The sequence below is a fragment of the Carcharhinus amblyrhynchos genome, chromosome 2 (genome assembly GCF_965287045.1).
Source record: "Carcharhinus amblyrhynchos chromosome 2, sCarAmb.v2.hapA, whole genome shotgun sequence".
NCBI classification, from domain to species: Eukaryota; Metazoa; Chordata; class Chondrichthyes; order Carcharhiniformes; family Carcharhinidae; genus Carcharhinus; species Carcharhinus amblyrhynchos.
Genome location: NC_137325.1, coordinates 120,395,249 through 120,420,885, shown reverse-complemented (window position 1 = coordinate 120,420,885; position 25,637 = coordinate 120,395,249). Strand labels below are relative to the sequence as shown.

Sequence of the window (25,637 nt, the reverse complement as noted above, 5' to 3'; positions counted from 1 at the left end):
GAAGCACTTGCATTAGCTCCAAGCAGAGTTGTCTTGGGCATTTTCCTACCTTGAGTGTGCAATTTAATGCCACTCCTCTTTGTGGTCCCTTCTAGAGAAAACCGAAACCTTTTTATCTAAGTGTACTTGTACAGGGTATGGGAAAATATTCTACTTTCACCTACATTCTCTGATGCAAGGAAGCTGATGAAGCTGAGCAAAGTGTGCAGAGGACGCAAAGTCTGCAAAGGGATATAGATAGTTTAAGTGAGTGGGCGAGCGTCTGGCAGATGGAATACAGTGTTGGTAAATGTGACGTCATTCATTTTGGTAGGAATAACAGCAAAATGGACCATTACTTAAATAGTAAGAAATTGCAGCATGTTGCTGTGCAGAGGGACCTGGGTGTCCTTGTGCAGGAATCCCAAGGAGTTGGTTTGCAGGTGCAACAGGTAATTAAGAAGGCAAATTGAATTCTGGCCTCCATTGCTAGAGGGATGGAGTTTAGAAACAGTGAGGTTATGTTGCAGCTGTATAGGGTGCTGGAGAGGCCACACCTGGAGTACTGAATGCAGTTTTGGCCTCCTTACTTGAGAAGGGATATACTGGCACCAGAGGGGGTGCAGAGGAGATTCACTAGGTTGATTTTGGAGTTAAGGGTTGGCTTATGAGAAGAAACTGAGTAGACTGAGGCTATACTCATTGGAATTTAGAAGAATGAGGGGAGATCTCATGGAAACATGTAAGATTATGAAGGGAATGGAAAAGCTAGAAGCGGGAAAGTTGTTTCCACTGGATGGTGAAATTAGAACGGGGGGGGGGGGCATAGCTTCAAAATAAGGGGAAGCAGATTTAGGACTGAAGATATTCCTCAGCTCACACAAAGGGAATTCCCTGCCCAGTGAAGCAGTTGAGGCTGCCTCTTTGAATGTTTTTAAGGCAAGATTAGATAGATTTTTTGAACAGCAAAGGAAATAATGGATTATGGTGAGCGGGCGGGTAAATGGAGCTGAGTCTGCAAAAAAGATCAGCCATGATCTTATTGAATGGCACAGCAGGTTCAAGGGGCCAGATGGCCTACTCCTAATCCTAGTTCTTATGTTCTTACATTCTAAACAATTGTAAATTGCCACCACTATGATAGTAAGAAAAAATCCCATTGAATTACACTGAGCAGCATAATTACCGACAGATAGCTAGACACAGCCAGCAAATGACAAAGCCAGCCAATTAAGTATCTGAACAGATTTTCAATCTCATTTCAGTAATTTATACTGTGTATTTTGAGGATCTGAAATAAAACCAGAAAATGCTGGAAGTACTCAATCCAGACAACGTCCACAGAACAAGAAAGAGTTAATTTTTGTGACTTATGTTTCTGCTTTGACTTTTTTCTATTTTGTGCGTGGCCAGCTGAGTATTTCTATCATTTTCTGTTGCAGCAGTTATCTTGATATCTTTGTATCATCTAAAATAACATTTTTTTAGCCAAATACATTGAAATTGTATACAACAAATTATTAAACACTCCGTGCAATTACTGTTGGAATTCCCTAAACTGCTGAGTTTTTAGTAATTTTTGAAATCACTAATGGTATATAGTAATGTTGTTTTGAGACCTCTGCTATCCTCAAATGTTGTCCTATCCTCAAATAATTTTGTAAATTGAGTTTGTCTTTATATGCCCTGTTTGTGAATAGAACTCCCACTTGCCTGATGAAGGGGCAGCACTCAAAAAGCTAGTGGCTTGTGCTACCAAATAAACCTGTTGGACTTTAACCTGGTGTGTGAGACTTCTTACTGTGTTTACCCCAGTCCAACGCCAGCATCTCCACATCCTCAAATAATACCATGAGATCTTTTATGTCCCTTTCAAAGGAAATACCGGCCACTGTTTATCAAAAAGACAGCACATCCAGCAATGTAGCATTCACCCAGTATTGTACTGGAGTGACAACTGAGATTTTGTAGTAGAGCCCCTAGAGTGGGGTTTGTATCCAAACTTCTGGCTCGAAGTCAAAATGCTACCAGTGAGCCACAGCTGACACCTAATGGAAGCAGTATGCAAACACATATGACTTCCCAGATCTGGCTTCTAATTGGGAATGATTTATTTTTGGAAATCGTTTTGTTTTGAACTCCTCTGTTTTTTTTCTCTTCCCTCTTCAAAGCCACACTGCCCAACTGAAAACTGCTTCCAGTAGTAACCTGAGATTGAGAATAAACCTTGATCAAGGTACAGCACTGACTGTGCCTTGCTGCTTTCCACTATAGTGAATGTGTCAGTAGTGACTCGGTTGTAGTGCTTTTGCCCCTGAGTCAAAGCTGTAGGTTTGAATCCTGTGCCAGAACTTGTGGTCCATAAAAATCTAGGTATCGAAGGAGTGGAAGTGCCATTTTTCAGAGGACCTGTCTCTATTCTGTTAGATTAAATTTGAAGAATTGTAGGGGTCCTGGTCAACATTTTACAAATCACATTATCTGGCAATTTAATTGCTGTTTAAGTTTCCTGTATGAAATTGGTTGCCATCTTTCCAACATTTTCAGTGATGTTGGTGACTCTGAAAGGTGCTGTATGAATGCAGGTCTTTTCTGATACTGCACAGTGGCATCAACTGTAGCTATTTTGATAATTAGCTGCATTTTGGGGTACTTGGCTTCTTCTATGCATGTAGTTGTAACTTTTTTTTAAGTGAGGTGGTGGTTGTTTTACTTGGCAAGTCCACTGGGCTTTCCAGTGTCTCACTTCGTCTTACCTGGTTAGAATTGCACCTTTTTTAAAAATGTGAGTTGCGTAAGCAGTGTGTTCACTGTGAAACTGATTTGAAAAATATCCTTTAGTGATGCCCATTCAAGATGAGTGCCTGACTTGATATTGTCTTGAAACAAATGGCTGAAAACATGAGTTTTTTATGTTGTCGGTTTGGCATCAAAAATGCTGCTATTCCCATGTTATGTCCAAATTAAGTTTCTGCATTAGATGGTCATAAAGCAGATTTAGTTTTTGGGTGATGGGGTGTGTGTGCAAGACATTGCTACCAGGATCCTGTGCCATTAGGACAATGTGCTAGACTACTTTGACCAACAGCAAACAATGCCTAACAGAATGTGACTCTTAACTGTTTAAATTGTAAAATCCCTGCAGTGCCGAAAGAGGCCATTTGACCTATCAAGTCTGCACCGACTGCAGTCCCATCCAGCCGCTATCGTTATTTGCTCTGCGAGCCCCCAGAACTAAGCTGCAATTTAGCATTGACAATGAACCTGATCTGCACATCTTTGGACTGTGGAAAGAAACCAAAGCACTCGGAGGAAACCCATGCAAAATCAAGGAGAAAGTGCAAACTCCACAAAGACAGTCACCCAAGGCCAGAAATGAATCTGGGTCCTTGACACTGAGGCAACTGTGCTAACAACCACTGTACCATCATGCCACCTCTGAGTTTACTGTGAGACCAATTACTTGAGAGCTAGCAGCAAAATAGATAATGTGGGATACCAAGTGGATTTTAATGTTCACCCCCAAGTGGGTCTACTTAATCAGGTAGGAGGGAGGAAATCTTACCACTTTTCTGCCTCCACCTTGATTAAGTTCATAGCAGGAAGGCCTGTGAACAGCCTTCCCTACCTGCCACCAATTAATGCCTATTTGAGGGCTTCATTCTGTCATTTAGAATTGTGACAGACAAATCCATCACTGTAGGTCTTGGCAGGTGGTATTTCTGCTCCCGGGGAAGGCTTGATGCTGGCCTTGAAGATGTTAAAGATTCTAATTCAAATTGTTGCAACTTTTCATCTTGGAAGCAGGGGTGTGGTAGTTGATATCGAAGCTTTATCGTTTTAATTTTAAATGCTATAACTTAATACTTTCACATGGAAAGGTTGTTTGGCTATTGTTCAAGTGAAAAACCTCAAGATCGAAAGTGAAACACTGACTCAGAAATCTGAAATAAAAAAAACAATGATGAAAGCATTTGGTTCAGGCAGCAGGGAATGAGAGCATTTGTGTTTTCAGGTCAGTGACCTTTCAAAACAGGCTACTGTGAAAATGCTAACTGTTCTCTCTACAAATGCTGCCTGACGTGCTGAATGTTGCCAGCACTTTTAGTTTTTATTTTGATGTCTGAGTGTCTTGTTGGAATGTAGTAGGCCAGCAAGTCTCAGGCAGAGAGGTAAGACCCGAGGACATAGATTTAAAACAAGTATGTGGTTTAGAGGGGATCTGAGGAATTTTTTTTCACCCAGAGGGTGGTGGAAATATGAAACACCTTGGCTAAGTGGGTGGTGGAGACAGGTACTCTCTCAACATTTAAGAAGCATCTGGACAAGCACATAAATTGCCAAATCATTGTAGACTATAATCCAAGTGCTGGTACATGGGATGAGTATAGATTGATATTTGATGGTCGGCATAGACATGGTGTGCCGAGGGGCCTATTTCTGTGCTGTATGACTCCATATATGTATTTGAGCAGGTCAGACGGATGGAAGTTAAGTTTTCAAGTCGACCATCTTTCAGGTGGGGGTGCTGTTTTAACCATAGATGTCTGATTTGAGTTTTCTGGTGCATTCTGTTTTATAAGAACATAAGAACATAAGAAATAGGAGCAGGAGTAGGCCATCTAGCCCTTCGAGCCTGCCCCGCCATTCAGTAAGATCATGGCTGATCTGTCGTGGCTCAGTTCCACTTTCCCGCCCTCTCCCCATAACCCTTAATCCCCTCTCTTATCAAGAACCCATCAACCCGCTTCTTAAAAATATTTAGCGAGGCAGCCTCCACCACTTCAACGGGCAGAGAATTCCAGAGATTCACCACCCTTTGAGTGAAGAAGTTCCTCCTCAACTCCGTTCTAAACCGCCTCCCCTTTATCTTGAGGCTGTGCCCCCTAGTCCTACTGTCTTTTTTGAGCGGGAAGAGTCTCTCCACCTCTATCCTATCCATCCCATTCATCATCTTATACGTCTCAATGAGATCTCCCCTCATTCTTCTAAACTCTAACGAGTACAAGCCTAGTTTATTCAGCCTCTCCTCATAGCTCAATCCCCTCAACTCCGGTATCAGCCTAGTAAACCTCCTCTGCACTCCCTCCAGGGCCAAAATATCCTTGCGCAGATGCGGCGCCCAAAACTGCACACAGTACTCCATTTCGTGGCATCATAGAATCCCACAATGCAAAAAGAGACCATTCAACCCTTTGAGTCTGCAGCTAGCATCCCACCTAGGTCCTCCATTGTATGTCGTAACCCTGGACATTTATTGAGGATAATCCACCTAACCTGGACACTAAGGGGGCAATTTAGCACGGACAATCCATCTAAGCTGCAAAACTTTGGACTGCTAGTTTGCTTTCGTGGAAGTCTGGTAGCTGTTCCCATTTATATGGACAAGCAGAAGAAACTGTACCATTGTGCTTGTATTTCCACTTGAGCAATTCTTTAAAAGTTACCAGGAGATCCCTGCAAAGGCATGGAGTTTGTGGTGATTGTGTTTCGGCTGCTTTTTGAGTGATGGAACGATGTACAAAAGCAAAGACACTTCATAAATTATTTTGTAGGAAACCACCAACAAAAATACAGCTTATTGCTGTACTTATACTGAAGCAAATCAGGAACTTGTAAGTGACAAATTGGTGTACTATGGTTCTGTTATGAATAGTTATGCAAATGCTCTTTTAGATTTCTGAAGATCTAATGTTTAAATTTATTTTTCCAGCCTTGTATTCTGATTTAAAACTTAAAGCTTGTCCTGTTTAAATTAGAAAATTATGTAACTTAATCAAAGTGCATTGTTCCATTTTGATAATTTTGTATAGTCCTTTTAGTGTATTATTTGCGACTTGTTTGACACATCAAAACTGGGTGTGCTGGATGTGAGGAATGTTGAACCAAATATGAGGAACTAATGAGTCCATTATCTTATGAGTAAAGCATGTTGGAAGTTAAATTTGCTTATTGCACATTTCATTGTTTTTATACCAATTCAATCAAATCAAGTCCAATTCAGAGCCTCAAGTTGAGACATTCCCAATCCAAGCTGACAAGACAGGGCTCTCACCTCCTGTCTTGGGCTTGACCTATGTGATCCAAGCTGACTGGAGTAGGCATAGCTCCTCCTCCAAGGCTTGATCTCATTTGCATCTTAGCCAAAAGGCTGAGGGACGAGGAGGAATAGGGTGGATGTACCTCAATTTAGCAACCTTTTGAAGGAAAAACAGTTCTAAAATATTGTTTTTGAGGTTTCCAGCAAGGTTAGGTAGGTGAATTCATCTACTTGTGTTTCTCTAGCACCTTAACAATATAGAATTTAAAAGCCACCTCTCAAAAACTGAACAGATGTTCGTTCTCTGTAGGATGCTTCACTAACAGCTAGAAAATTGATTGAAGGGTGGTTTTTTAAAGTTGAAGAGGAGTATTAAAAGAGTTTAGTGAAGTAGTTGTACTGTAATTCGTGACTGAAGTGAGTAAAAATTCCACCAATGAAAGCTGTGAGTTGGGGGGTTGGAAAGAAGCTGAGTTCAAGATTGAGTTACTGTCTGCCCCTCTACCATGGCTACATTTGTGGCCAGGTGTCCCTGGAGAGGGAGCATGTGGTGTCCGCAGGCACAGTTGATGCCTTCCGTGCCTGTTGGGCACTGCAGGGGCCGAGGTGTATTATAGACCCCGACAATCACATTTTGATTTGATGTGTCTTAAGTTTCCTTTGTACTTTTGTTTTTGTTCGGGCTATTCCCCTTCCTTTTGGAGAGCTGCCCCTTTTACTTTGTCCTAATGTAATTTGAGTTTGTTTACTTGGTTTGACCTTAAAAGAGGAACATTAATTAGCACTGTGCAGCAAGCTGTTGAAATATTTGAGTATTTCAAACAGACTTTAGCCATGGCTGTGAGCTGCTATTGTTCAGTGTGGAACAGAATTTGGTTAACCATTTTTGGATTGTTCTGGGAGTGTGTAGAGGCTTCTAAGAGTATTGAAGTTAAATCTGAAGGTGAAGATAGATGAGGGTTTTACCAGCACAGTCTGTGACAAAAAATAAATGATGGTAGGGGATAGGAATTTGGGGTGAGGGTCAGTTTATCTGGCCACTTAAGCAGAAGAAAATATTCCATGGTCCTACCCCACCTCCACTTTCTCTCACCACAGTACAAAAAGCTCATCAGACAAAAAGGAAGATAAGACACCAATGAGCGATATTTGGTGCCAAGAAGGAGAGCTTCAGTCTGAGCAGGTTCCATATGGGGCACCATCTGAACAAGTGTTGAAATCCCTATGTTGCAGTGGTATGGTGTAACAGTAATATATATTTGCTGATTTAAAAACATTGTTGTTGATGCTTGTACTTATGACTCACACAGGCTGGCAGCTGGTCTGGTTATGTGATGTCATGCAGTTGATGGGAATATGGATCCTGGCATGTTTTCCTGTTTGATCATAGGAATTAGGAGCAGAATTAGACAAATCCAGCCCCTTCAGCCTGTTCCGCCATTCTGTCAAATCATCGCTGATCTGCCCTGGATGTCAAATCCATTCCCCCCCCCCCATTCCCCTTATCCCTTTTCAGTTATCAGCTATATCTTGGTTATGACTTAGCTCATTAACTTAGCACATTATTAACTTGCAATCTGGACCAGCACATAAACCACCTGGAACCCCTCTGGGCTACCACTGACCCACAGACCACATTTGGAGAACCGTTGATGTGTGATTTAAGGCAAGGCAGGGGGTCTTGATTAGCTAGCGGAAAGTAGATGGAGATGTCACTTTCATTTGGAACGTGGTTGACTATCTATATTGGAATCTATATGTCTCACAACATATAGATGAAGAAGCAGTAAAATTCAAAGATGTATAGGAAGTAATTACTGAGGTAATGCTGGATGCGGTAGGATAGGTAATAATGGAGCTATGATGGCAGGTCAATGGAAGAGTCCACTTTACTTACTGTATTGCGAGCCAGGCAAGTTAAGGAAGGATGTTATGTAACTGCAGTCTGAGTATATCGTTGGTGATTTTGTCTCAGCCAGTCTAATTATTGTGACAAGGATAGAAACAGAAGAATTTTGAATGCTATTTTGGCAAATGTCATTGAAATTGACATTATGTTGGAAAAGGCAGGAAAGGTTAGAGATGGTGTCGTGGAATGTGTGGGCTTTTTGCCAAAAGGAATATCACTTGAAAAAGAAACTTGACTTTTAGTAAGCATTGAAGCTAGACAAGGTAGTTACCAGTAGTGGGAGGAGATCAAAGGCTAATGTGTATCATTTTTAGTGAAGATGATTATGAACGTTGAAGGAAAGATGACAAAACTAGGCAGGGGTGGAGCTTGGGTGCTGGTCAAAAGCAGAGGAGATGGGCCTATGGTAGTGAACTGGATGTCATTACTGTTTGAGCTGAAGGCATGTGATCTTCAATCAGTGTTAAATATTCAAAAGCAGGTTGTAGCACAAAAACTGAATTTCATTCCCCCTTTACTGCCAAATGTTGCCACTGCTCCAGGGATATTCCAGAATATCTGTGGGGGAAGCAAAGTGGTATATGATGTGGTTGACCAGATTTGTTGGTGGATGCAAGGCTAAATCATGTGCCACTTGTGCTCATATTTGCCAGCTAAACTTGAATAATTTTCTGTTGATCAAGGGAACAGTGATGTGCAGTAATGCCATGACTCATCATTCAGAGGCTCAGGCTAATGTGCTGAGAACATGCGTTCAAATATCATCATGACAGCTGGTGGAATTTAATTCAGTAAGTAAAATCTGGAGTGTCCCTTATGTCTCAAGATGTGTAGGTTAGGGATATTAGTGGGGTAGGTATGTAAGTTTGGAGGGAAATGGCCTTGTGTAACATGCTCTGTCAAAGTTGGTGCAGACTCTGGGCTGAATGGTCACCTCCTGCACTATAAGGATTCTATATAAGAATTTCTGTACCTGATGTCTATTCAAAGCTAATTGTTATGTCCTACAATTGCTCTCACTCTTAACAGGTAAAATTGGTGTCCTCCTTGGGCAGTAAAACGTAATTATTAATCAGGCCAATATTAATCTGGTCTTCGAACTTATTTGAATTTAATTTTGAAGGAAGAATTATAAATGCTTTTCTTAATTGTTGTAGAAGGTCATGAGCTGGTTTAGTTGTTTAAATCACTAGCTTGTTTGAGAATAATAAGCAGGAAGCAAGCATTGTACTACAGACCTTTCCTCCCTGCTCTCCAAGTTCTTATTCATTATGCCAGTAATGAAAGGACTACTTGATGTACATGTTGCAGTTATCTCCCTGAACCTTTTGGCTCATGGCATTGAATGAATGCACAGTGAGAAATTAAGTCTGTGTTATTGCTCGCGTATGTCAGCCATCTCTTGGGATTTTCACATCTTAACAAATTATCCCCTGTACCTTCTGTCCTGATTTAATGCAGATAATCTTGACAGCTTAACTGGGTGTGCAGGTTTCATTTTTACATTCCATGTGACTACCGAGTAGTATTTTTGCAAATATGTGTCCAAGTATATTTTTTACTTTCAAGCTACATTTCTTTCACCAGTAACAAATAAATACTGCTGGGAGCTGTGGAAGAGTTGAAGGCTGAGATTTAAATTTTTAAAAAATTGTAATGGTTTCAAAAAGGTCTGAAAGCACTTGATAATCCCCATATGAGTTATGGGAGTGTGGCCAAAGCATGTATACATAGATTGGGATTAAGCCATGAAATCTTTGGTTAACTTGTGATTCTTAACAATAGTACATATGTTCCAGTAAACTAAGAATTCTCATCTGGTAAATTTGCATGATCTTTTCAGTTTTTATTTGGTACAGCTAGCTGCAAGAAATCCATGCATCTAAGTTGGCTGTATGAGCATTAACGTGAAGTGTTTTGCTTTGAACACTTTTTTCCGAAGCATGCACAAACTAGGGCATCTGATTCAGTTGCAAAATCTGCAGAATCTTGCATCAAGATTCTAATATGGCAATGTACCAATGAAGTTTTGCCTTTGTGCACAGTTTGAAAGTAGGTATGAGAGTTTGGGAAGTTGAACTTTAGGAAAAGCTAGGCCAGTATAGGTTAACTGTTCTCTTCTAGTCATTAGCTGATGCATGTTGTTCACATTAAATATTGATGGCAGATAGCATTTTGGTACATGACCTGTAATGGAACCATTCTTGTCACTCTTAACTGAACCAGCTAGCTGAAGAAACCACCTCTTGACATGGACATGTTAATTTTCCTTCATTGGAGTTTATGAACTTGTATGTCATCGAAAATATTTCCATTAATATCCATTTCTCTACATGTGCAAAAATTTGTATAGTAGCATCTTGTGTAATAAAAATATAATTAATAATGGAAAGTTCCATTATCATTTCTCCCAGAGCATGAAAAAGTTTTTAGGCCCAAAATGAAAATCATTGAATACTACCAGCTTGCCTGCAAAAGCATTACATAGAGGATGTTTCCTTCATGGAGGAATCTCGAGCTGGGGGCTCAATTTCAAAATAAGGGTTATCTCATTTAAGACAGAACTCAGGAATTTCTTCTGAGAATCATTCATCTTTGGAATTCTGTTCCCCAGAAAGAATAAATTCAGTGAATTTATTCAAGGTAAATTTTTGAGAGACAAGGGAGTTGAGGATTGAGTGAGCAAAGTGGAGTCAAAACCATAGTCAGATAAGGCATGATCTTATTGAATGTGGAGCAGGTTCAAGGGGCTGAATGTATGACTCCTATTTTTTAATGTATCTTCATTTTTCAAAAAAAACTTTCCAAAATCCTGTTTTGATAAATCCTCATCTTATTTCAGCGTTTGGATCTCTGTTTATTTTGTCTCCAACCAATATAACCCTCATCCCTTTGTTTGCTGTGCAGCATTTGTAAAAGGTACTAATTGCATGGTGTGTCATGATACTTGCTTTGGCCAGTAGTCATGAAACCTGAAAAGTGAAGATTTTTTCCGTTATTGATCATAATGCTTGTATCATATCCGAGATTTGAACTCTGACCAGAGAGAAAGTTGTGGTTTCATCTTTCAACTACTTGACAGTGGTGCTGAAAGTGTGGTATAGCATAAAGTTGTTAGTGAGGTTTTGGAATGGTAGATGAGCCTCTGGTTCTTTTAGAACAGCAAATTTTGCTGGATTGTTGTTTTGCATTCCTCATTGTATAAATGGCATTGGTGCACTTCAGTTGCCTTAGCCCTTTTCTGTTTTAAAGTTGGCATTCTGCTTGTAGCTGGTAGAGAGCAATTTGATCATTTTAAAATCTAAAGTACTATCATTCAGCAGATGCTACTTTCTGTGGGTTGTTGCTTGATGCTCACAGACTGAACATGATTGCTCAGCCGTCTTAAGTGACTGATTCACAACACACAAATGGGGTTAATAAGATTTGTGAATTCATTTATCATCACTCGGTATTTGAAGATCAGGTAAAACAACTGCATGAATGTGGTTGATTTTCAAATAAGCAGCTGTTTTGAACCATTTGCGTTGGGTTTTGATTGGATTTGAATTGAACAGAATGGTTTTGGGGAAATATTTTGTATAATTTCAGTTTGAATGGAAACTTGAGCAATTTGAAGCTTTCATATAGATTTGTTTGAGGAGCAAACAATCTAGTTTTTATCCAGCATGTCAGAAATATTGTTTAGCTCCAACTTCCTTCTCAGCTGAAGTAACAAATTCTAGGTTTTCAGTGTAGTGAAACAGTTACTGGTTACCCCTACCATGTACACGTGTGCATATTGATTCTCCAGGGGAACTGGATAGTAAGCTAGTTGTTCATGAGACCACAAGACATGCTAGAAGTAGGCCTTCTGGCCCATCAAGTCCGCTCCACTCTATTTGGTGAGATCATGACTGATCTAATATAATCCTCAATACTCTACTCTCCTGCTTTATCTACATAACCCTTGATTCCCTTGCTGATAAGATCATAAGATGAAGGAGCAAATAGCCTAGACATGCTGTTCCTAATCTGTATAATTCAGTCTTTGAATCAGTTGGGCCAGAAATCCACGGCGGGTAGTAGTTTTCTAAATATGCAAAGAGCTTCTCCACTAATGGGTAAATTGCTTATTATTGTCACTCTTAATGTTGCAGTATGTGATGATTATGGAATTTGACCACAAATAGGCCATCTCCAAGTAGATTGTTGAAAGAATGTGCATTATATTTTCTGGAAGTTGGATGTCCAATGGTTTGTAATGTAACCTAACTAAACAAACATGCAGTGATATGTTTGTTCTCATTCCATGGCAGTGAATTACAAGGCACAATTCAGCCATGTGGTTTAAGTTGTTAGAGCCTATAAAATCGTGCAGACAGAGGTCCTCCAATCCATTGAATCTGCACGAGCTCTCCAAAAGAAGTCCCACGCAGACCCTCTCCTGTTTGCTATGCCCGTAACCCTATGCATTTACTATGGCTAGTTCATCTAACCTACACACCATTTGGACACAAGAGGCAACTTAGCATGACCAATCCACCTAACCTGCACATCTTTGTTCCAGTATATTGCTAAGCTCTGTGACTCAGCTGTTGAATGAAGGATCTCTTTCTCTGTACAAAGTGAGACGGTAAAAAGTCTGACAACACCAGGTTTTAGTCCAACCGATTTATTTGATAGTAAACGCACAAGCTTTTGGGTTAGTCCCTTCGTCAGGTGAATGGGGAGTTCTGGCCTCAGACAGAGCATATAAAGTAATCAGTAATCTGTAAACAGTCTGTGCTTTATATGCTCTGTCTGAGGCCAGAACTCTCCATTCACCTGACGAAGGGACTAACCCGAAAGCTTGTGCGTTTACTATCAAATCAGTTGGACTAAAACCTGGTGTTGTCAGACTTTTTGCTGTGTTTACCCCAGTCCAACGCCGGCACATCCACAAAGTGAGACGGCCAGTTTACTATGATGCTGTATGCACAGTAATTTTGGAATTTCCACCAGCTGCTTGTTGGGTGTGAGGGGGCCGGGATGGGAAATTGTAATTTTTTTTTGTGTTGTTGCTGCTACAGCTTTCCTCTGTGGTTATTGAAATTTGTTTCACATTGCCATGTCCTTTGATAATGGCTGCAGCATAGTGTCATCTGCCTTTTTGAAAACTTGCCCAAGTGTTGAATAACTGAACTGAGTTCTAATTGATGTCTTGCAGCTGAGCCCCTCAAATTTTATCTGATCACTTGAAGTGCCTTTGAATGCTTTGTTATAGTAAAGCAATTTTAATTGCTCGTGAGAAGGTGGTGGTGAGCTGCTGCCTTGAAATGCTTCAGTCCGAGTGTCTTAGCTACACCTGTTTGGAAGGGCATTTCAAGATTTTGTCCCCACAACAGTGAAGGATTGATGGAGCTCCAAATCAGGATGATGTCTCGCTTGGAGGGATACTTGCAGGTCGTGACATACATCTGTTGTCCATGTCTTCTAGGTGGTAGTGATCACGGATTGGAAAGTGTTTTTGCAATGTGTTGGTAATACACTGCAGTAAGCTCTGCAAATCATCCTCCTTCAATAATGTAAATTTCCTGGGTTATTCACATTGCTTAATGTGTAATATTGAATGACTTCGGAGCAGTGGACCATTTGGCCCTTTGAGCCTGCTCCATTTTATAACTTAAGTTATTCTGAGTTACTGTAATTTTATTCTAATCAGAAATAGTCTATCAGTGTTGGAAAAAGTTTCATTTAAATTGCTTCCATTAGGAAAACATTATAAGACTGAAGGTGGGTGTATATAGTCTTGGCATGTATGTTGGATTTAAGTGTAGTCATACCAAAACTATTAATCCAAAATAGAACCTACTCAGCTGAAAGCATTGTAAGCCAACTATTAAAATTGGTACGCTCAGAATTATTAAATTGGGCTTAAAGGGTCACATTGTATGCAGCAGACTTGTATTCTCTCAAACACAGTAGATTAAGGGGTGATCCAATTGAGGTGTTGATGAAAAGAGTTGTTAGGATAGAGAGAAACTGTTTGTTGGGGGTTTGGAGCAGGTGAACAAGGAGGTTTAATCTTACAATTAGAGCTAGGCTGTTATGGAGTAATATCAGGAAACGTCTCACATAGTGAAAATCTGGAGAATTCTTAGAAACTTAAGGCAAAGTCAGTTGACAATTCTGAATCTGACTGATTTTTCTTTAGATGAGGGTAGTCCAGAGTTGTCCTGTCAACACAGGTGGACGAAGAAGATGCAGATCAGCTATGATCTAACTGATAGTGAAACAGCAGATGGATGAATAGCGTACTTGTGTTCCATCCTCGTCTAAGGACTGTCTACTTTTGCATCCATAATATCGCTTTGTTAGCCATCTCATTCATGCTTCAGTATTTCCATGCTTCCGTTGCTTTCCTTCCTCCACATCTGTGGCTTCATCTCAATTTTGTCATACCTATCCTACCACATTTATTCATGACCATGGCATTTATTGACTTAAATTGGCTCTCAGTCTCTGTTCAAATTTCCCTTCTTGTGTGCAAATCTCTTTGTGGCTTTTCCTGTCTCTATTATGACCTTTTCCAGGTCCACAGACTTGCTTTTAAGCTCCAGTCCCTTGCATCTTTTCCTTTCTTTACCCTACCATTTGACTGGCTTGTTTTCAGCCAAGTCTGCACCTTGATCTGGAATTTTCTCCACTTCACTTCCCTCTTCTTATTTTGCACCCTCTTTTTAAAAAAAGAACTCCTGGAAATACTCTGGGAAAAGAGTTAAAACCAGTTGATGACCTTTCGTCAGAGTTCTGACCAGTCTTTTGTTCGTCCTTCATAATAATTATCTTTTGTTTAGCATTTTTAATTATGCCTTTATGAAGAGCAACATGACAGCTTCTCTGCCAAAGGTCTTAATTAATGAAAGTTATTGTGTTAAGAGTACTCAAAAGCTACAATATAATTTTGAACTTAAATACACCAGCCAGAGAACCAATGGATAAAGTAACTTGAGCTCAGGAACTGTTTTTAACTCAACTGAGTATCCAGAGAAAGTTATTTATAATGCAGTTCAATTGTGGTGGGAGCCAAAGAGCAACCTCTACTGTAAAAGCCTAATCTAAATGAGCAGATTCCTTTTAAAATTATATTCGAAAGATTAAAACATATTATTGTGAGCTTCCACCAGTGCAGCTGAGTGAATGCATATGGTCTGGGAGTCCTTCTACTGCTTGGATGTGTTGTGCTAATATTGCTGGCATTGCAAAGTTGGTATTGTTTTGATATTACAAATAAGTTTGTAAAATTATATTGTGGGAGTGTCTGTTTCAGTAAATTGGAGGAATAAAGGGGGTCATGTGACCTGTTCTAATTTTATCTGATAACAAGATTGGTTTGGTCACTATAGGTGTTTTGGTTGTTAAGAGGGCCCAGGTTGTTTTACTGAGAAGGTACAAAATGTTCACACTGTGGATGATGGCAAGGGCCATCTGTGATAACTGTGGGTTAACTGTTGGTCAACAAATCAAACAAGGTGTCAGGAATGTTTATTTAGTTCCAAGCTATAATGAAGTTGGGTGTTTGATGATCAGCATTCATACCTGGATAACATTTGATTCGCTTAGCGGGGGGAGCAGGCAACAGAAGGACTTTCTAAAGATACCCCTGAACTTGAGACAAGTCAGTCTGTAAGAATCTGCGTACAAGCAGAGAGAGGGAGGCAGGCAGCCAGCCAGTTTCTATTGTTCACTAACTGTCATTGTGCTTGGGTTGAAGAAACCAGGTTTACCCAGCTTTGACTAGAAGTAATTTTGAGGGTAACCTTCACTGTGAAACTCTGGGGTTGAAAAGGTATCTGGCTTGGAAAAGGAAAAGGAATTGAGCCATCAGAAGCTGAAAATAACTTTGGTCTGGTTCCTGGAGAAGAAATGTTCAATTATGGAATAGCCAACTATAACTGTGGGGATTTTTAGTAATTTTTAAAGCTCATCAGAGGGATTCTTTTTAGAGTATAAGTTGCCTACGGAGAAGTGTTCAGACAGTGTTGCTTTTATTGCAGTAAAAGTCTTAACCTTTAGAAAGATACTAGAATTTTGACAGGATCACAAAGTTATTGGTCTCTACAGGGATGGTAACTGTATCTAGAACTGGGGAGGAGGCAGATTCCTTGGTCACCACAAGAGCAACCTGAATAAGGAGCCTATTGCACAAGACTGTGGAATAGTAGGGGAGGTGGTGGTGGAAATACACCAACACTCAAGGTGGGGAGGGGGGTGGTGCCTGGCCTTGAATAGTGGTCCTGACCCTGACCTCAGACGGGAGACGTGGGAGGGGAAGACAGCAGAGTAAACGTTTACACTCACTGACGGGTGGAGGGAGCAAGGAATGGGCCAGGGTAGAAACCAGATGCGGGCCAGTGGTTTTGGCAGAAGGGACACTGGAACCAGAAAGGACTGCTTGTGTGTGTGAGATGCTTGTAGTTTGGGGAGAGGAGTTGGTAGTCCTGTTGTTGAGTGCTCAGAACTGAGAGTAGCCTGGACATTGAGTAGTTTCAATTTTTTTTGAAATTCAACTGTATCAAATGTATGTTTTTGAAAGAAAACTATGAAAATATTGCTTTCTGAACACAGGTTGGATAAGCCTGTGCTGGATGCATTACAGCCAGTGGAAATATTTTTTCTATCTTATTAAACACATCATAATTTGAACCTTTTTTCTAACTCTTAACCTTTCCATCCTAGTGAAAGTGATCCCGTTCCTTTACTTTGCTCAACTAAAGGCACTCATCCCTCTTATAGTTGTTTGCTACTATGTTCTCTCTATCGCTTTTCTAAATTGGGGTGTCTAAAACAAGCATAGTATTCTAATGCAAAACCACTTTGTAGTACTGTTTTTTAAAAAAAGCCTCCAACTCAACATTTTTTCTTTTTGCAGCTTTATTTATAATTTTTTTTCGAGATTTGTATATATAACACCCTTAGTCTCTGCTCCATTTATTGTATATTTCCTCTCATTCTTTTCATAATGCATCACCTCAATTCATCTTGACATCTCCAGTCTACTAACCTGTGCGTCCCTCTATGTTAATTGTGCCTCTACTGGTAGAACAAGTATGTCTGGAAGTACAAATTCTGGGCCACGGCCCAAAATGCACAAATCAAGGCTGACATTCCAACTTGGTGCTGCAGTGTTGAAGTTGGTGTCTTTCAGATGAGGCACCATCAACCTGATTGAATGTAGAATATGCTATGGCACTAGTTAGAGCCGAAGAGTTGTTACTAATAGTTATCCCTCACACATCACAAAAAATAATAAAACAGAAGCTAAGCACTGCTGATACTGGAGATCTGAAATTTTAAAAAAGTGCTGGGAAAAACCCAACAGACATGGCAGCATCTGTGACAAAAGTTTAAATTTCATGTTTATTAAAACTCTTATTTGCCCTCTTCCTCATGACATCTTTTGTCACATTATTGCACCCACTTTGTGCCCCATCCCTGACCCTCCCTTTTGCTTCATCTGACCTTCCCTGCTCTATCAAAAGCATAAAGCCAGTCACATTTCTACCTGTCTTCAGTTCTGAAGAAATCTTTTGGACTTGACATTAATTCTGCCTTTCCAGTGTTACATCAGTAACTACATGTTGTTTAAAGCTCTTCAACCACATCTGGTGGTTATAAAAGTGCTACATAAATCCAAGTCTTTCTTCCCCTAAACTTGTTCACAGTTCCCTTCACTGTTAACAACTGTCTTGGTCAGTTGCAAATTTTCATTCGCTTTCACCACGCCACAGTCCAGATTAATTGTGTCTTTTTTGTGTATATATAGCAATGACCCCAACATTTTGGATGCGCATAGTTTAATTAATTTTGTTTAATTAAACTTTCCTCACCTGCTATTCTGAGAAGAGGTTGTCCGTGGAAATTTTTAAATGTAGTGTTTTTGTAAAAGTTCAAAATATACTTTTGCTTGGCTCAGTTGGAATTTAACATGAGAAGCTGTTGTTTGGGAGAAGCAGTCTGTTATGTGGAGCTGTCACTATTGCGTATGTGGTTATAAAGTACTTTAGAATGTCTTGATATAGTTATATTAAATGCTATTATTTTTCTTTAAACTGGAATCTTTTAACCTATTACGTAATAATTTCACATCTCATGCCTGTCTCTGGACGTTATAACTTAAATCTCAAAATATTTACCAAATGGAATTTGCAGTCGTAATCATGATGATAACTCACCTCTGTTATTATACCTCTGAAACAAACAGCAGCCTCTGGAGTCTGCACCTGCGTAGTGAAATGCTGAAGTGTCAATGATTGTACATTTCGTACTGTGATTGTTGATAGTGCCTGCAGATTGCAATCAAGTAAAAATCACTAAGATGAGAATCACTTCCCCAATATTTTGCGTAAGTTAAAATCCTTGGGAAACGTTATTGATTCTTGTGGCGTAAGTAAGTTCTTTAAAACTGTACCAATTTCATAATTACTACTGAAGAGCCCCTGACCGTGAAGCAAAAAAAAAGCTTGTATTAATGTAGTGCTTTTAATGTAATAAAATATCCCAAGGTGCTTCACAGGAGCATTCTGAAACAAGTGGCGCTAAGCTGCGTGGGATATTGGAGCAGATGACCAAAACCTTGACCAAAGAGGTAGATTTTAAGCAGCGTCTTGAGAGGTGGAGAGGTTTATGAAGGGAATTCTAGAACTCAAGACCAAGGCAGTTGTGAAGGTGTGATCACCAATAGTGGAGTGATCAGGGATGCCAGAGACCAGATTTTTAAATTAATTCATGGGACTTTGGGGTCACTGGCCAGTATTTATTGCTCACCTCGAATTGCCATTGAAAAGATGATGGTGAAACAGCTTAAACATAACTAAGTGGATTACTGGGCCATTTCACAGGGATTCGTCAACCATATTACTGTGGTCTGGAATGACGTAGGCTAGACTGGGCAATAATGGTATATTTCCTTCCCTAGAGAGCATTAATGAAATAAGTGGGTTTTTGATAGAATCTGGTAGTTTTGTGGTCAGCAGTAATGATGCGTTTTTATTCCAGATTTATTGAATATAAACACGCTAGCTGCTGTGACAGAATTTGAATTCTTCCCTGGGACATTAGTTCAAGCCTTTTTATTATCAAAGCAGTGAGATAACCACTATGCTATCGTGCTGGAAGAGCCAACGGACCAGAAGGGGCTGGGCCATGGAAGAATTTGAAGGATGAAATATTTCAAAACGATGCATTGCTTTCTTGTAGGTCAGCAAGCACAGTTGTGAGAGATGAAGTTAGGACAAAAGGCAACAATGTGATGTCAAGTTTACAGAAAGTAGAGCATGGGAGGTAATCCAGGAATACATTAAATTAGTTAAGCCTAGCGGTAATAAAAGGCATGGATGAAGGTACCAGCAGCATATGAGCTTTATACTGTGTACAACCTAAGCTGTACCTGTTTGGGAGTGCCAAATGTAACCATTCATGACAAGCTAATTCTATATTTTTGGAATGTCAAACTTCTCCATTATTACCTGCATTTGAATGACCCAATCACTTCTTGTTTTCTTTGCTTTTAATATAATTTTAAAGGATAATGTATATTTTACTTGCTTGTCTGAGAGAATATGTCAATATAATTAATTGATTGCCTACTCCAGTTGACAACCTCACTATTGCTGGATGTATGGAGATCTCCTTGAATTGGCGCCAGCTTTAAACTAATATCAGGAACAGGGAACTCAATGCCACAGAGGTCATTAGAGTACCATTGTTTCACTGCTGACTGAAATCTCTAAGTGGAATATGAGATCATGTACCAATTCTAAAGTAGGCATGTAAGTGTAGTTTGGGACAGTATGGTATAATTACTTTTAAGGACAGCAATTGCAGGGGAATTAGTGGCATTCTATAGTAAGTATTTTCATTGCTTTCCTGATTGGCAGATAATTGGGGTTAAAATACAAGTTTAGAAATAAATAACTGAATTGTCTAATATGCTGCAGTTTCAAACTCATCACGTTCAGTATTTTCTACAGAAGTCTTTCTGAGGGGTCTTAATATCTCTAGCTGCTGATGCAATGGTCTATTGATTTTCAGTTTACAGTATCACTGATTCTGCACCTTTAGAGCATTTTTATAGCTCCTCCCAACAGCTTATATTTCAGGCTTTTTGTAGTTCAATTGAATAACTGTCTGCTTTAAAGCTGCATTTTATCAGACTAACTGCATGTAAGTAGTAATGGTGACAGCCAGCGTTGAATGCCCTTAATCAAATAAAACATAAGCATCGTGGATGGTTAGTTTACTATTTGTCCAGCTGTTTTAAAATTGAACAGCTACATATGCATGCATATGATTTGGAAGCAGAATCCCCACAATACAGGAGGCCATTTGGCCCATTGAGCCTGCACTGACGACAATCCCGTCCTGGCCCTGTGCCAGTAACCCCATGTATTTACCCTGCTAATTTCCCTGACACTTGGGGAATGTTTAGTATGGCCAATCAGCCTAACCTGCATTTCAGAGTGTGGGAGAGAACCGGAGGAAACCCATGCAGACGCGAGGAGAATGTGCACTCTACAGTCATCCGTGGCCAGAATTGAACCCGGTCTCTGGCACTGTGAGGCAGCAGTGCCACCCTTATGAAGCCAATTTAAAAATGGCTAATAATATAATTCAGCATTTTTTGAAAACAAAGTTATATACTTGTTATCTGTTCTACTAAAAAATGCTGTAAGGATTATTTCTTTCCAATATACAGAATTTTATCCATGAACAGTTTATATAACTGCTTCTGACAGGGTTTCTGCATAACACTGAATGTGTTCAATGTAAGCAAACCAGAAGTTCAGCAGAAAGATTGCACCACAACAAGGCAAGTAATTAGATGAAGTAAATACATTGTGATGGTGCACATATTCAGTAGTTAAAGCTGCAGTTAGACCACCTGCAATCTTGCTATTGCTGGTGTAAATTCACAACACTGAAATGAACATCTGGCAGCATTTGTCGTCTTACTTCAAGGTCTGATGCCCAAAAGTGTATTGTCACTGCTGTATCATATACACAAAACAGTTTTCCACCAAAAGAATGTGGCACTATAACTGAAACCTTGGGTAGTTGTTCGCCTCATTTTAGCCAAAAAATCAGATCCTAACATTTCTTTTAAAAAAAATGACCATAGCATTATTTCATAGTACAGTACGATCTTTGGCAGATAAAATTTTTGATTCATTATTGTCACATGTACTTGTATGTAGTGAAGAATTTTGTTTCTTGCATGCTGTACAGGCAAAACATACCATTCATAGAGCAGGAAATGAGAGTGCACAATGTAGTATTACAGTCATAGCTAGGGTGTAGAGAAAGATCAGCTTAATGAGGGGTATGTCCATTCAGAAGTCTGATGGCAACAAGGAAGAAACTGTGAAGCTGTTCTTAAGTCGGTTGGTACGTGACCTCAGACTTTTGTATCTTTTTTTCCAACAGAAGAAGGTGGAAGAGAATATGTCCGAGGTGCATGTGGTCCTTAATTAAGCTGGCTGCTTTGCCAAGGCAACGGGAAGTGTAGGCAGAATGGATGGGAGGCCGGTTTGTGTGATGGATTGGGTTACATTCGTGACCTTTTCTAGTTCCTTGTGGTCTTGGGCAGTGCAGGAGCCATACCAAGCTGTGAAACTACCAAAAAGAATGCTTTCTATGGTGCATCTGTAAAAGTTGGTGAGAATTGTAGCTGACATGCCAGATTTCCTTAGTCTTCTGAGAAAGTGGAGGTGTTGATGGGCTTTCTTAACTATAGTGTCAACATGGGAAGACCAGGCAGGTCAGGTTGTTGGTGATCTGGACCCCTACAAACTTGAAGCTTTTGACCATTTTTACTTCATCATTGATGTAGACAGTTGCCTGTTCTTTACGCTTCCTGAAGTTGACGACGATCTCCTTTGTTTTGTTGACATTGAGGGAGAGATTGTCGTCGCACCAGTTCACCAGATTCTCTATCTCATTCCTGCACTCACTATTGTTTGAGATCTGACCAGCTAGGTGGTGCCATCAGCAAACTTGAAAATCGAGTTGGAGAGGAATTTGGCCACATTAGAAAAATAGGCAAGTCTGCCGTTGCTGCAAGTTAAACATTACAATTTTGCAAAAAGAAAGCATTAGGTATACTCAGATGCCAGCCTGATAAAGCTGCAACAGAGGACTCGACTCGACAGCAGAAGCAGCATGCTGTAGACAGGCTTAAGCAGTTCCACAACTAATGGATCAAGGTGAAAGTTCTGTAGGCCTGCCACATTCAGTCATGAACTGTAGTGGCAATTCAACAACAGGAGGAGGCTGACGAGCGTTTCCATCTTCAGTGATGGCGGAACCCAGCACATCTGTGCAAAAGACCAGACTGAGTTAGGATATGTAGGATTGGATGATGTTGCAGGCGTAGGAAAGGGTTAAGACTACAAACAAACTTAAACAGGGGACTTGTGGCTTTAGGTGTTTTGGAATAAATGTAGACCAGCGTGGACAGAAGTAATGAGTTGTTTATGGTGCTGGATTTGATGAATGCAACAGTTCTGAATTTTGATAATTTTACAATGATTGGAGGATGGGAGTGCAGCAAGGAATAGTTAAGTATGGAGGTAACCAAGACATACAGATGAGAGTTTCAGTAGCAGATAGAATCATGGGGATTACTAGACAAATAAAACACCAGATCGTCTAGTTTGCTTTCTGCCATCCTAAAAGTTGCGTAATGTAACAGTAGTGGAGTTATTGGCCTATCATGGCAATCAACATCTTATCAAATGAATTTACACCTTTTCCGGACATAAGATGAGAGCACAGCCACCCCCATCCAATCAGAGACAATGAGCTTTGGAATCTATCAATTACCTCTTCTGTCAAAGTGTTATTGTATTTCATGTGTCTGTTATTTATTGACTGTATTCCAAAATATTTTCTGATATGAGTTAACCAATTTCATTTGAATTAATCAGCACACTGCTTCTATCGTCTCCATAGAGCTTCACTGCTTCTATCGTCTCCATATCGTCAGTTTGGATCAGGAATTGGCTAGCTGATAGAAGACAGAGGGTGGTAGTTGATGGGAAATATTCAACCTGGAGTGCAGTTACAAGTGGTGTACCTCAAGGATCTGTTTTGGGGCCACTGCTGTTTGTCATTTTTATAAATGACCTGGATGAGGGTTTAGAAGGATGGATTAGTAAATTTGCTGACGACACCAAAGTCGGAGGAGTTGTAGACAGTGAGGATGGATATTAGTTTGCAGAGGGACGTAGATAAGCTGCAGAGCTGGGCCGAGAGGTGGCAGGTGGAGTTTAATACAGAAAAGTGTGAGGTGATTCACTTTGGTAAGAATAACAGGGGTACAGAATATAGGGCTAATGGAAGGACTCTTAGTAGTGTGGACGAGCAGAGGGATCTCGGGGTACATGTGCATAGCTCCCTGAAAGTTGGCACCCAGGTTGATAAGGTTGTTAAGAAGGCGTACGGTGTGTTAGCTTTTATTGGTAGAGGGATTGAATTTCGGAGCCGTGAGGTCATGTTACAACTGTACAAAACTCTGGTGCGGCCACACTTGGAGTATTGTGTACAGTTCTGGTCGCTGCATTATAAGAAGGATGTGGAGGCATTGGAAAGGGTGCAGAGGAGGTTTACCAGGATGTTGCCTGGTATGGTGGGAAGGTTTTATGAGGAAAGGCTGAGGGACTTGAGGTTATTTTCATTGGAGAGAAGGAGGTTACGAGGTGACCTGAATGAGGCATACAGGTTGATCAAAGGATTGGATAGGGTGGACAGTGAGAGCCCTTTACCTCGGATGGTGGTGGCTAACACAAGGGGACATAGCTTTAAATTAAGGGGTGGTAATTATAGGACGGATGTCAGAGGTAGGTTCTTTACTCAGAGGGTAGTAAGGTCGTGGAATGCCCTGCCTGCAGCAGTTGTGGACTCGCCAACTTTAAGGGCGTTCAAATGGTCAGTGGATAGGCATATGGATAACATTGGAATAGTTTAGATTAGAGGGTCATTGGATTGGTTCCACTGGTTGGCGCAACATCGAGGGCCAAAGGGCCTGTACTGCGCTGTAATGTTCTATAGGGCAGTGACATTTGCTAGAAAATTAGTATGCATCGGTTGTGATATATCAAAAAAAATTGAGCCATAAGAGATTGAGGGAGATGGGGAAGCTTCCAGAATTGTTTTCTAAGCATAGGCGGAAGCGCTACTGGGGTCTTGGGACTCATTCTCTTAGACCATGCCCTCTGAACCACACCAAAAAAAACTGTGCTCACCTTTCCTGGGAGCTTGGAACCAAAACCTGAGCTGTTCTGCCAGTGTGTCTCTTTCAGTTAGCACTGCTACCTTGGAGAGATGGGAGCTCTTGAACCCATTTGCTTGTTGGCCACAACCCAAAGTTTGAGAACCACTAACGTAAGCAGTCAGTTCATGATCATAATACAGTAGAGAGCTTGGGGAGAGCACAGGAAAGATGCATGTGTCATATAATGATTACTGGGGAGGCTGTGTTTCTGCAGATTAGCTGAATTCATCCCTCCACTTTCAGGTCAAGTCCTGTAGTTCCACTGATCTGGATAAAGTGTAACTGCTCATCATGCTCAATATTAGATAACTTTTTAGAATCCTAAGAACAGCAATTCAGTATTGTCTTCTAGTGAGAACATGCCCAATTCAAGAAATAGTTCTGTATAATCCAGTCCCTCTGTTATCCTTGTTGTACTCTTATGTATTGTTTCTGTACCTGCAATATCCTATTTTATACTGCAATGACCCAACATTTGTGCAATATCCAAAATATGGTTGTGCCAGTTTATGAAATGATAGGAATGCCCTGCTATTTTGGTTCAGTATTAGCATTTTAATACATCCTAAATTCTACTCGGTTTACTCACTGACGTTGAGACTTACGATTGCCTCAGGTCTTTGATTTTTCCATGAATCTTGTTCCATTCAAATAGTCCTTTTTTTGTGGTGTCTCCTTTATGAAGCACTTTATATTTTCTATATTAAATGTCATGTGTTGCTTGTCTGTCTAAATATGAAGCATATTAATATATCCTCTGAGCTTATCCTGTTAAGTGTTGGTGATGATCACTTAATGTGCTGGTCACTGCTGTATCCAGATCAGATATTGAACAAGAGGTCTCAAAACAGACCTTTAGAACCCCACTGGCAACATTCTTCTGGGCTGATAACAATTCCTTGACAAGTTCTGTGATAAGAGATGTTTCTCACCAGTGTACATATGCAAGCTGATCCCATATCTGTAGATAATGCCAGCATGCACAACTAAAACCTGTTGAATCATGCTTTACTGTTAAAGGCTCAGTCTTCACACGTGTATAATGCTGCACTTTGTCATCTGCTTAACATTCTATTTAGCATAAGTTTAGCATTACATTGAAATGATTTCATAATCAATTTATTGTATTAATATCACTTGTTGTATTGATATTCTGATATTTAGACTTCCTGACACAACCGTTGGATCTGCTTGATCTATTATCATAAAATCATAGAAACCCTACAATGCAGAAAGAGGCCATACGGCCCATCGAATCTGCATTGACCACAATCCTACCCAGGCCCTACTAATCCCTCTAATCTACGCATCTCAGGACACTAAAGGGCAATTTTTAGCAAGGTCAATCGACCTAACCCGCACGTCTTTGGAGTGCATTATCTGCATTAATTGGAGGACACTTTCAGGAGGATTTC

General features: G+C 40.2%; 1 protein-coding gene across 3 annotated transcripts in view; it reads left to right on the top strand.

The window, feature by feature from the left end:
• LOC145358230 (enhancer of polycomb homolog 1-like) overlaps window positions 1–25,637 on the top strand; it is a 228,550-nt gene that overhangs the window by 117,952 nt on the left and 84,961 nt on the right. The gene's annotated exons all lie outside the window — the stretch shown is intronic.